This window comes from Pinus tabuliformis, chromosome 3_1, assembly GCF_031772625.1.
Source record: "Pinus tabuliformis cultivar Carrire ecotype Pingquan chromosome 3_1, CPIR1, whole genome shotgun sequence".
In the NCBI taxonomy this organism is placed as follows: Eukaryota; Viridiplantae; Streptophyta; class Pinopsida; order Pinales; family Pinaceae; genus Pinus; species Pinus tabuliformis.
In genome coordinates, this window is record NC_142301.1 from 474,782,923 (window position 1) to 474,793,469 (window position 10,547).

Genomic DNA, 10,547 nt, shown 5'->3' on the forward strand with positions numbered 1-10,547 from the left:
CCACCAAAACACAAACAAACACCCTGAGCTCAATAACTAGCCTAAAATCCCCCTCAACAAAGCTAAACCATAAAGAGAGAGCCCTCTCTGACTGCAGGTGGGCTAGAATATGTAGTCCAAAGTTGGTCTGTGGTTACCTCAGCCGTATCCCTTTACTCCAACCTGAGGGACAACCTGAGTGATAACATGCCCAAACATCGCAGATCAACATACACAAATGTGCCAATAACATTGCCGATATCCATAAAGACTTGTTTCATCCTGAATTCAATCGGAAATCTAGGAAACTTAACCCAAATCAGTTTGTTTTGGGGGGTTTCTTTCTGTGGATTGAACCCAATGTACCAAGAATGTAGCGCTAGAAAGCTCCGCCCGTTGATCCAAGGAATTGACTTGATTTTAATAAGATCCTCCTGGCTGAGGAAATGAAAACTGTACTAGTCATTTAACAGTCACACCATTGTAGGCATATAACCTAACAATGTTTTCCACTTGTCAACCTAATGCCTCTTATCCACTTCGCAAAAATTGGCAAAAAGCTTGCTTTTAAAGCTGGTAACTTGGTCTATGAGAACGTCGTGGTCGAAAAACTAGAGCAGGGGACGGGGAAGAAATATTGAGAGAACAATGTTGATGTCAGGATCACCGTCCATTTTTTGCGTGGGGATGTCCATGCAAACCATGTTCCACATGTGAGCCATCTGGAGAGTGTATCGATGGCTGAGATGAGAGCCAAGTGTCTAGGATTGTTGGGCCTCGCCTCCCAAAATTTGACTCAGCATCCAGTGTGGCCCGAATGAAAGCTTCGTGGGATGAGGTGTTAGAATCTAGCAGGTCCATGACCGCATAAATGAGAAGGAAGACCAGAACAGCCAGATGGTGGGAAATGTAAATTTTATTGTCTACTACTACTGCGTTTAAATGTATTAGTGGAGAGATCTAAAACTTTTGTTATGAATTTAGGATGAGCATGGTAGTGTCAATTTCTGAAGCTGTACTTTTATTAGAATTGTATCTTATTGTTTTCTTTTTATCCCCATTCAGGTTAATTCTTGGCAATTGGAAGTGAGGATTTTTAAGTATGATTCTCAAGTCCTCGGCCTTGGAACCTATTCTTTAGTTGTACAAAACTGTATACTTATGTGATTAATACACTGAATAGCCTTTGCCCTTATAATAACTCATGAGCGGCACCAACCTCAGAACAACCTCCAACAGGAATTCCATCTTGAAGAAATCTAAAAAGATGTCAGCTAGGACTTCATACAATATGCTCCCCCATTACTCTTATGTGGTGGAGGTTACATGGGATTCAGATGGAAGGAGGCAGAAGGTTCAATATGTAAAATCTGAAAGCATTGGAGCTTCCGCTAGGTTTGATTCTGAGACTGCCTCGGAGGATTCCTGTTCCCTCAAGAGAAAGTCTATAAATCTTAATTCTGCAGGCCAGAAAATGGATGCTCTTGGAGTTCCCACTTATGTTATTGCAGTTTCACAGATTTCCAGGAGTGAAAAGATGGAGTTGAGAAATAAGCTCAAGTTGGAATTGGACTAGGTGAGATCCATTTCACACAAAATTGAAGAATTACAACTTACTTCGTCTGGTAGTGTGCCAACTGTTAGTGATGGACACATTTGAAGGTTGTCGAATAGTTACCCATGTGGCATTCCCAGAAAATCAGTCATTGGGCCGTGTGCAGTTCAGGTTTCAGTATTATGTTAAAAAGATATTGCATATAATCATCATTTGCAAGTGATAGAAGTAAGGGTGTTTTACGTTCATTCGATAAAGATAAGTGAATCCTAAAGCGAATCAACTCTACCTCAATTATGAGTATGTTTATGGTAATGTTAAGATGAGACAAAAGTCTGAAGTTGGTGCTATAGGTGTTAAGCGTGACCTTCTTGGAAGATTTGAATCGAAAGACGTGAAGAGGCAGAAAATGGATGCTGTCCAAAGAAAAACAGTTGTTGAGTACATGACCCAGTGTATTGATACTCTGAAGAAGCTCAAGACACATAAATTTTCCTGGATATTCAATGAGCCTGTTGATCCAGTTAAATTAAACATCCCTGATTGTTTTCAGATTATCACTAAACCCATGGATTTGGGCACTATACAAAGTAGGTTGGATAACGGGACTAGTCCATCGCAATGGAATTTGGGGAAGATGTAAGATTGACTTTTGCCAACGTAATGAAATATAATCCTTCTGGCAATGACATTCGCTATATGGGAGTTGACACGAGTTAATTATTTGAGGGAAAATGGAAAATTATTGAGCATAAGTTGGTCGGAGAAGAAGTTTATGCAAAATTAACTCAAGATGTTCAACTTATTCCAACCAAGAAGCAACAATGTAATAACAAAATTACAGAAACAAGAAATAAACCAATGGTGAAACCTCCAAATTGTGCTCCTCTCTTAGATGCACCAAGTCAGTAGAAACCGAAGGTTGAAAAATGCAAGTAGTCGATGTCATTTGATGAAAAGAAGAAGTAAGGATCTTGAACAATTACTTGATGACATGCCGGTACCCATAATTACATTCTTCAGGAAGCACATTGGTCTAAGTCAGAATGAGGAGGAAATAGAAGTTGATATTGATGATTGTTTATGGGAACTATAGAAACTTATTTCCAATTGCCTCAAAGAGATTGGCCAAGGCACTAGAAATGCGGAGGCTCCAGTAGGGCTTCCTAATCTTGAGGTATGTTGTGCCAACGTTATGACTATCTTATATTTTAAATATAGTCTAGAATGGCCATATCGTCATTTGGTTCTTTTCAATATTTAATAATTTTCTGTTTGTTTGTCCTTACGAGAGCCATTGAAATTTTCTATAGCATCTTGTGAATGCTAGGGTTGGATCACAATTGGAGAGTCAGCCCACAAAAGTAGTCCAATAAGGTTTACTCTTTATTCTAGTCAGAATTTCAAGTTTGTATTGATTCTTTTTAGATGTAATTTATGCATTTCCTTCGTTGTTCATGTTAAGCATTTGTACATGTGTAGGTGGTGACCCTGGTGATGAATATGTTGATGTTGGTGGGGATGAGATGCCTGCAACGAACTTCCCTAGTGTTGATATTGAGAAAGATACAACATCCATTAACATCAAATGTTGTAGCTTAAGCAGTGATTCTGGATCTTCCTCTAGTGGTATTGTCTTTGGATAGGAATTGAGCTTTTTGATGTTTCTCAAGTGGTATTCTGTATTAGAGTCCATTCATTTACTTTGGTCATTCCTTTTTATCAGGATCTGTTTCTGAAAGTTCCTCAGGTAGTGAGTCAGATGTAGATGAAGCACATTCTACCGATGCACCACTTAAGGTGTGAATTCAACAATAAATTGGAATTAATAGTATGCACGATTGAATTTATGAGTTTTAGCAGAACTAGCTTCAGTTATTTTTGTGTTATGTGTCGGGTGTCAAGATTGATTTGACATTTGGTGGGGAGAAAATTGCCTGAGGAATAATCTACTACGATTTAGATGAGTCTTGGGGTGAAAGTATCTTATGTATTATAGTTATCCGACAGGAATCTGTGGAGTCAGGTGCCGGCTGTGATGAAAGGGGCAACTTTGACCCTGAGACTACTGGTGCGAAAAGTGCATTTTCATTAGATATATTTTCTCTGCAGTTTAGGATTGTGGTTTGTGTAACTAGATTTTCTGAATTGGTGTTATAGAGAGTTGTTAATGTTTATTTGATTATATTGTTTTGCCTTCTAATCTAGTTTGTGGCTTCCACAGGGGCTGTAAGTGTTTTGGATGAAGAGAATGCTCAGCCGAAGGCCACGGTTTCTGAAACAGACACCCACCAAGAAGGTTCTTCAAGTGCCTATCTTAGATCTCCCACCCACCAAGATGGTTACATTTTCCATGTTATGATTTGGCCCTCACCTTTTTAGCATGATACATTGTTAGGGGAGAGTGCTCCACCTGAGAGACAGGTCTCCCCAGACAAGAAAATTCAGGCTGCCTTGTTGAGAAGCCGTTTTGCTGAAACAATTTTGAAAGCCCAAGAAAAGACATTTAATCAAGTGTTTCATTCATTAAAGTATTCGAGTAAGGAAGTTGGAATTTGGTGTTTGTTATGCAGATTGGTGACAGTTGTAACTTTTGATTATTAAGGGTAATAAAGGAGATCCAGAAAAATCACAGCGTGAAAGGGAGAAATTGGAAAAGTGGCAACGAGAAGGTTAGTGAATAGAGGAGTTGTTTATTCGTGTTTCATGGTTAACTTCCAACCTTAGGAATTTATTTGACATTTCCATACTCTCTTTAATAAGAAAAAGCAAGTATTCAAGCTGAAGCAAAGGCTACAAAATCAGTTCGTATGAAAGATGAAGCAGAAGCCACAGTTGAAGCAAAACAAAAAAGGGAGATGGAATGGGAAGCTGCTCATTTAGAATTGCAAAAAGTGAATATTTCTCTTTTTGTTTTGTTATGTATTTCTCTCCTGATGCATGTAATAGTTAAATTCAATAAGAAAAAATGACTTTTTGTTTAACCAACTTTATGAACGTTCTATCGGTAGATGGAGAAGACTATGGAAATCGATGACAAAAATTAGATTCTTGAGGTTATCGAGAGGTTGAGATATCCTCCTGCTGAACACACGCCAAGTTCTGGTGATGAGACCAACCCTGTTCAATCTGAGGATGTAATGAAAGCCTTTCCATTGTAGGGTGGAAATCCTTTGGAACAACTTGGTTTGACTTTGAAGAAATTAGATGAGGAGGAGGGAGGAACAATTGTAGATTGTGCTGCTAGTAATGGTGACGTGGAGGAAGGGGAGATTGATTAAATTGTACATTTTATTTTATTGCTTTATTCTTTTCAGGAGTTGAGAAGTGATTTGAAGGACAAATCCTCAACTTGAGGTGATAAACCTCCTCTCATATATATATATATGTATATATATATGTATATATATAGATATATATATACATATATATACATATATATATATATATATATATCTATATATATCTATATATATATATATATATATATATATATATATATATATATATATATATATATATATATATATATATATATATATATATATATATATATATATATATATATATATATATATATATATATATATATATATATATATATATATATATATATATATATATATATGTATATATATATATATATATATATACACACGATGTAGCTATGAGTAAAGAACTGCAATTAAACCCATAAAGGACTTCAATCAGAATTACAGATACTATATTTCAACCGAGACATTGAAATAATCATAGCGTATGGGTGAAACTAAAAGTAAATATGAACAAACAATATATCAAAATAGGGGAATGACCACAACACAACTAGATAGTAATATAAATTGTATTACAGTTCTATCAAACAAAATGAACAACCACAATAAAAACATTAATGGCACCGTGTTAGGTAATGGTCTTTAAATACTATTGGCCAAAACACAGATTTATCAAACTCTTATTGTATTCACGACATAATAGTTACCAATTCTAATATTGGCACCAAATTGTTAACAATTCACAGAGTACAATTAAACCCTGAAATTAATAGTACTGGGTCCCATTATATCTCACTATGTACATTAAGTTATTTACAATGATTGTAATGTTCATCTATTCAAACCCTAAGTAGGGTAGATTTTTTATTTCATCCTGGAGACAAGATAATGAAAGTTTTAATTCAATCATGTCTGGTAAAGGTTGAAGCACCTGGAAACAAGAATAAAAGTAAGTGTAAGGAAACTGGACGTCGTAGTTGTCCTTTCTTCGCAAATTCAGCCCCAAAAAAATGAGAACTGCGTCTCACCTGTACAGGGAAAGCAGGTGTTAACAGAGAATAATTAGGGTTTATAATAAAACCCTAAATGATGAATTTTGATTAAATAAATGTAATAACTAGAAATGTAAGTAATCATCTAAAAAGAGAATCCTTAATCTTCAATAGGCCCACGCATTTGGAGGGAATCACAGGTTAGAACTTAGAAACCATAATTATAGGTAATGCTTCTATCAAAAGGATAATCGACGACAAATATGCTCATATGGGTTTACGCCATAAACTATAACTGAGTCCCTTTTATGGTACAAATGCTAAGCATTGAGCTGAGAATATCCTATCTTAAGAAATTTTCATCACTAGTACCAAGTAAAGAACTTGCGAGGTTAGCTAAAACATCCAGTAAAGTTTCAAGGAAAGCACAACATTCGTTAAGGTAACAAAAGTCATTGCAATGCTAAATAAAGGTTCATGAAGTGGTTGCCTCCTCGTTGTTTTCATACATTGTTGCAGGGAAGACATAAAACAATAAAGGGTCCAAACCCTAATCCCATAAGTCGCAGAGCTATGAGTTTCAGTAGAGGAAACGAGAGAATGAGTTTAGTGAGGCATCAGGGGTGGAGGGTGGTTACCCTCTAACCACCACTCCTTCTGAGAACCATAGATCTAGGTTGGGCTAAGGTGAGCCCTAGATCTGGCATCTCGCCATTCCCAAGAAGAGATGAATAGAGACACACAACCAACTCCCCATTAAATGAATGACATGCAACTGCAATTAACCATTGTCTTGTTTATGTTAGCCCTCAAAAAATGGCCTGGGCATGAGGAGGCACAATGATCTCAGCACATCGAAAACACCAAAAGCTAATGTTAACATTAGCCATTGCACAAAAAATTCTCTAATTTTTTGGTATGACTGAGAATAATACCTCTAAGGTAAAAGCTATATGTTACTGCGTATAGAGTAACATAATAATAAGACATGGCTAAGTGGTACATTATACATGAACAAATACATTGATGCATCACTACTATATAATGTGTATTTGAAATCGAAATGTTTTTAAAATGATGGAAATACCAAGCAATGTTCTACACATTAAACAATGCACTTGCGCATGTTACTACATAGTGTAATGGGATGAACTCTATGGAACACTAGGAGTGGAATAGAGATCTAATTTGGTACATGGCTAGAATATTTTTATGCCCTCAATCAAATTTGAAGCAACAAGCATTAATGGACTCTCATGATTGTTTGATGATAGGATTTGTTAAAACATATCAAAGGATAAAAAAAATAGGGAAAGAATCAAGAGAGGCATTCATAAATTTGTAAGAGAATGCCAGGTTGGCAAATAAATAAAGGAGAGATAGTAAAAGCTCTAAGATTACTCCAACCATTCCATGTACCTGATAAAAAATATTTCAATTAAAAATTATGCCACTTATAAGTTGGGTAATTTCAAACTTACTTTGAAGATTGTTTGGATTGTCGACCTTTGTGTGTGAGCTCGGTGGAAAAATTTGTTAGGCTGTGATGACAAGGGAGTGTCAAGTTCTATAACTTTAGGTTCTATATCTCTTTGACGTACATGTGCGGTCCAACAATATCACTCGTCCTAATATCTTAGGGCGTGATCGAAATGGAAAATGGCATCTACACATGGTATTCATCCACCCATGAAATTTACCCATGGTATTCATCCACCCATGGAATTTACCCATGGTATTGTAAGTGGCATCCACCCATGGTATTCATTCACCCATGATTTTCCCATTGTATTGTATGTGACATCAACCCATGGTATTTACCCACCCATGGAATTTACCTGTGGTATTGTAACAAAAAAATGCTATAAGTAACAAGTCACATTTTGTAAAAGGATAGATTGTCCACCACAATGTAGCCTTTACAATAATTATCTATTTTAATAAAAAAATAAATTCTTTATGGTTTTATTTACTGTGTGTTCTCTCATTTTCTTTTTGGAATTGCAATTTTTCAAATCTTGAGGGCCTCCCCCCCAAGATCCATTTTAATTTTTTAGATCTTCAGGGCCTCCCCTTAAGATCTGGATTAGTGGTATCAGATTTAGTTTACATTTCCATGGAAATGAGGGTTTGACACACATTTTTGTTTGTAATTTTTGCAGCGATCTTCAACAAACTTCATGCACGTGCTATGACCTCCACAATGGGAATATATATATATAATGCAAGATTTTTTTGGGCGACGAGTTTGCAGATCAGATCTGAAACTTTTGGTGCAAAATTTACAAAAATAAATTTTAGATTTGGATTCCTTGTGAAAAAATACCCAAATTAATTTTTTTTTTTGTTGAACCGAAGTTCGTATGAGGGAGATATCGCTGATTTAAAATCAATTTATTTATTTATATTTATATTTATTTATTTATTTATTTTATTTATTTTTATTTTTTAATTTTATTATTTTATTTTAATTTTTATTATTATTATTTTTTTTCAGAACTTTTGTGATGACGGGACAATTACAACGTGAATTTGAGTTTCTAGAGTGTGTATATATGGATTTCAATCACATGGGAAGCTGCAGAATGATCATTCTGTTTCCAATAATAGGTTATAATAAATATTCTCAATTATATTGATCGAGTTATGTCTATTTTAAATCTGGAGCAAGATTCAAAGCGGGTTCCCTTCGGAGACGTGCCCTCCCACCCCTCTTTAGTAGGCACATTCTTCACATTCATCAGTTTCAACATAGTAGCATCCGGGTTGGGTTCTTTGGAGACGTTCCCTCCCACACGAGGCTATGTAGGCACCTGCTACTTCATCAACAATCAACATCACAGTTATGGGTCAACCACACAAAATCCTTGTCATCGAAGTCCATTTGCTAGGCCGCACACTGTTATTATCATAGTTGGTCACAAACAATACAAGGTATCTCTATCCTCAGATCTTTGTTTAACATGGTTATGGGTCATCCACAAATCCACACTTCATTGAAGTCCATTTTCTTGGTCGCACAAAGTCAGTATCGCAGTTGGTCATAAGCATTACGGGTATCTCTATTCTTGGATCTTCATTTGTCATGGTTATGGGTCATCCACAAACCCACACTTCATAAAATTCCATTTTCTAGGCCACACATTGTTAGTTTCATAGTTGGTCACAAGAATTACATGGTATCTCTATCCTCGGATCTTCATTCATCACGGTTATAGGTTAACCACACAAAACCATTCTCTTTAGTGGCTCTTCATATTCAACACCGAATTCTGAGGAGGGAAATTCACACAATGGGGACCATTGCTTCTTAAGGAGGGAGGAATGATCCAAATGGAAAATTACATCTACCCATGGTATTCATCCACCTATGGAATTTACCCATGGTATTCATCCACCCATGAATTTACCCATTGTATTGTAAGTGGCATCCACCCATGGTATTTGTCCATTGTATTGTATGTGACATCAACCCATGGTATTCATTCACCCATGGCATTTACCCACCCATGGAATTTACCTGTGGTATTCTAACAAAAAAACGCTATAAGTAACAATTCACATTTTGTAAAAGGAGAGATTGTCGACCACAATGTAGCCTTTACAGTTATTATCTGTTTTAATAAAAAAAAGGGTTTCTTTATGGTTTTATTTACTGTGTGTTCTCTCATTTTCTTTCTGGCATTGCAAATTTTCAAATCTTGGGGGCCTTTCCCCCCAAGATCCATTTCATTTTTCTAGATCTCGTGGGCCTCCTCCGCAGATCTGGATCAGGGCGCTAACTAAAGTGGTTCAATTGTGCTCTTAGTCATACTACTTGATCACCTAGGTACTAGAAAGCGGTCTCCTAAAGTATTATTCTTGGTGTACTATTGCAACAATATGATTTATTAGTTGGTTTTAGTTATGACTAGGTGACGTCCTATATACCCAAAGGTATGTGGAAGTGAGATTCTATATATAAGTATTGTTTGATGTGGTACTACTCGAAGGGGTAACAACAATGGGTCACATGATTTTTCAACTAGGTGAAACCATATGTAGTTCTTGAGTGTATTTTTCCTAGCCATGGTTTTTCACATCGAACAATAAATAATAGTGTTTTTAACAGATGTTATAACACATCTATAAAAAAAGTAAAAAATGACCTCACTAACCCCATAAAGAGCTCTTAAAAGCACTACAAAATAACTAGTCAAAAACCCTAACTTCCACAAAAAGTTTATCATAACAATGAATCAAAATCTAAAATTTTATCACATGTAATTCATTGTGTTATCTCAATATTATAAACTTTTTGAGTTTGAAATTTCATGGAAAAAAAGCTATAGTGAAAATTTCAAGATGAACTATTTTCATGATTAATCAAAAACCTTATCTTCCATAGACTATGTCTGTGAAAGTATAATTAATCATAATATAATACTTTGGCTACCTATACTATGGTAATTCTCCTCTATCTTCAAAAAAATTCATTGTTTAAAGCTTCCCAAAATATAGCTATGGAGAAAAATCCAAGATGGCTCATTTGAAACCATGTCAAGATTAGTCATAAACCCTATCTTCTACATGCTATATATCCAAAAGTAAAATGAACTAGAACTTGAAATTTTGATCATCTGTACCTTGATATTTTACCCCAGTCTCCTAAAATTGTTGCAATCTAAAAATTATCAATAAAATAGTTACATAAAATGCCAAGTTATCTTGCTTGAAGAAGCAAAACCCTAGGATCATAGCTATGAT

At 35.6% G+C, this 10,547-nt stretch overlaps 1 pseudogene; it reads left to right on the forward strand.

The window, feature by feature from the left end:
* Positions 1 to 1,856: 1,856 nt before the first annotated feature.
* LOC149187841 (transcription factor GTE9-like) lies at positions 1,857 to 4,815 on the forward strand (annotated as a pseudogene).
* Positions 4,816 to 10,547: the final 5,732 nt, after the last annotated feature.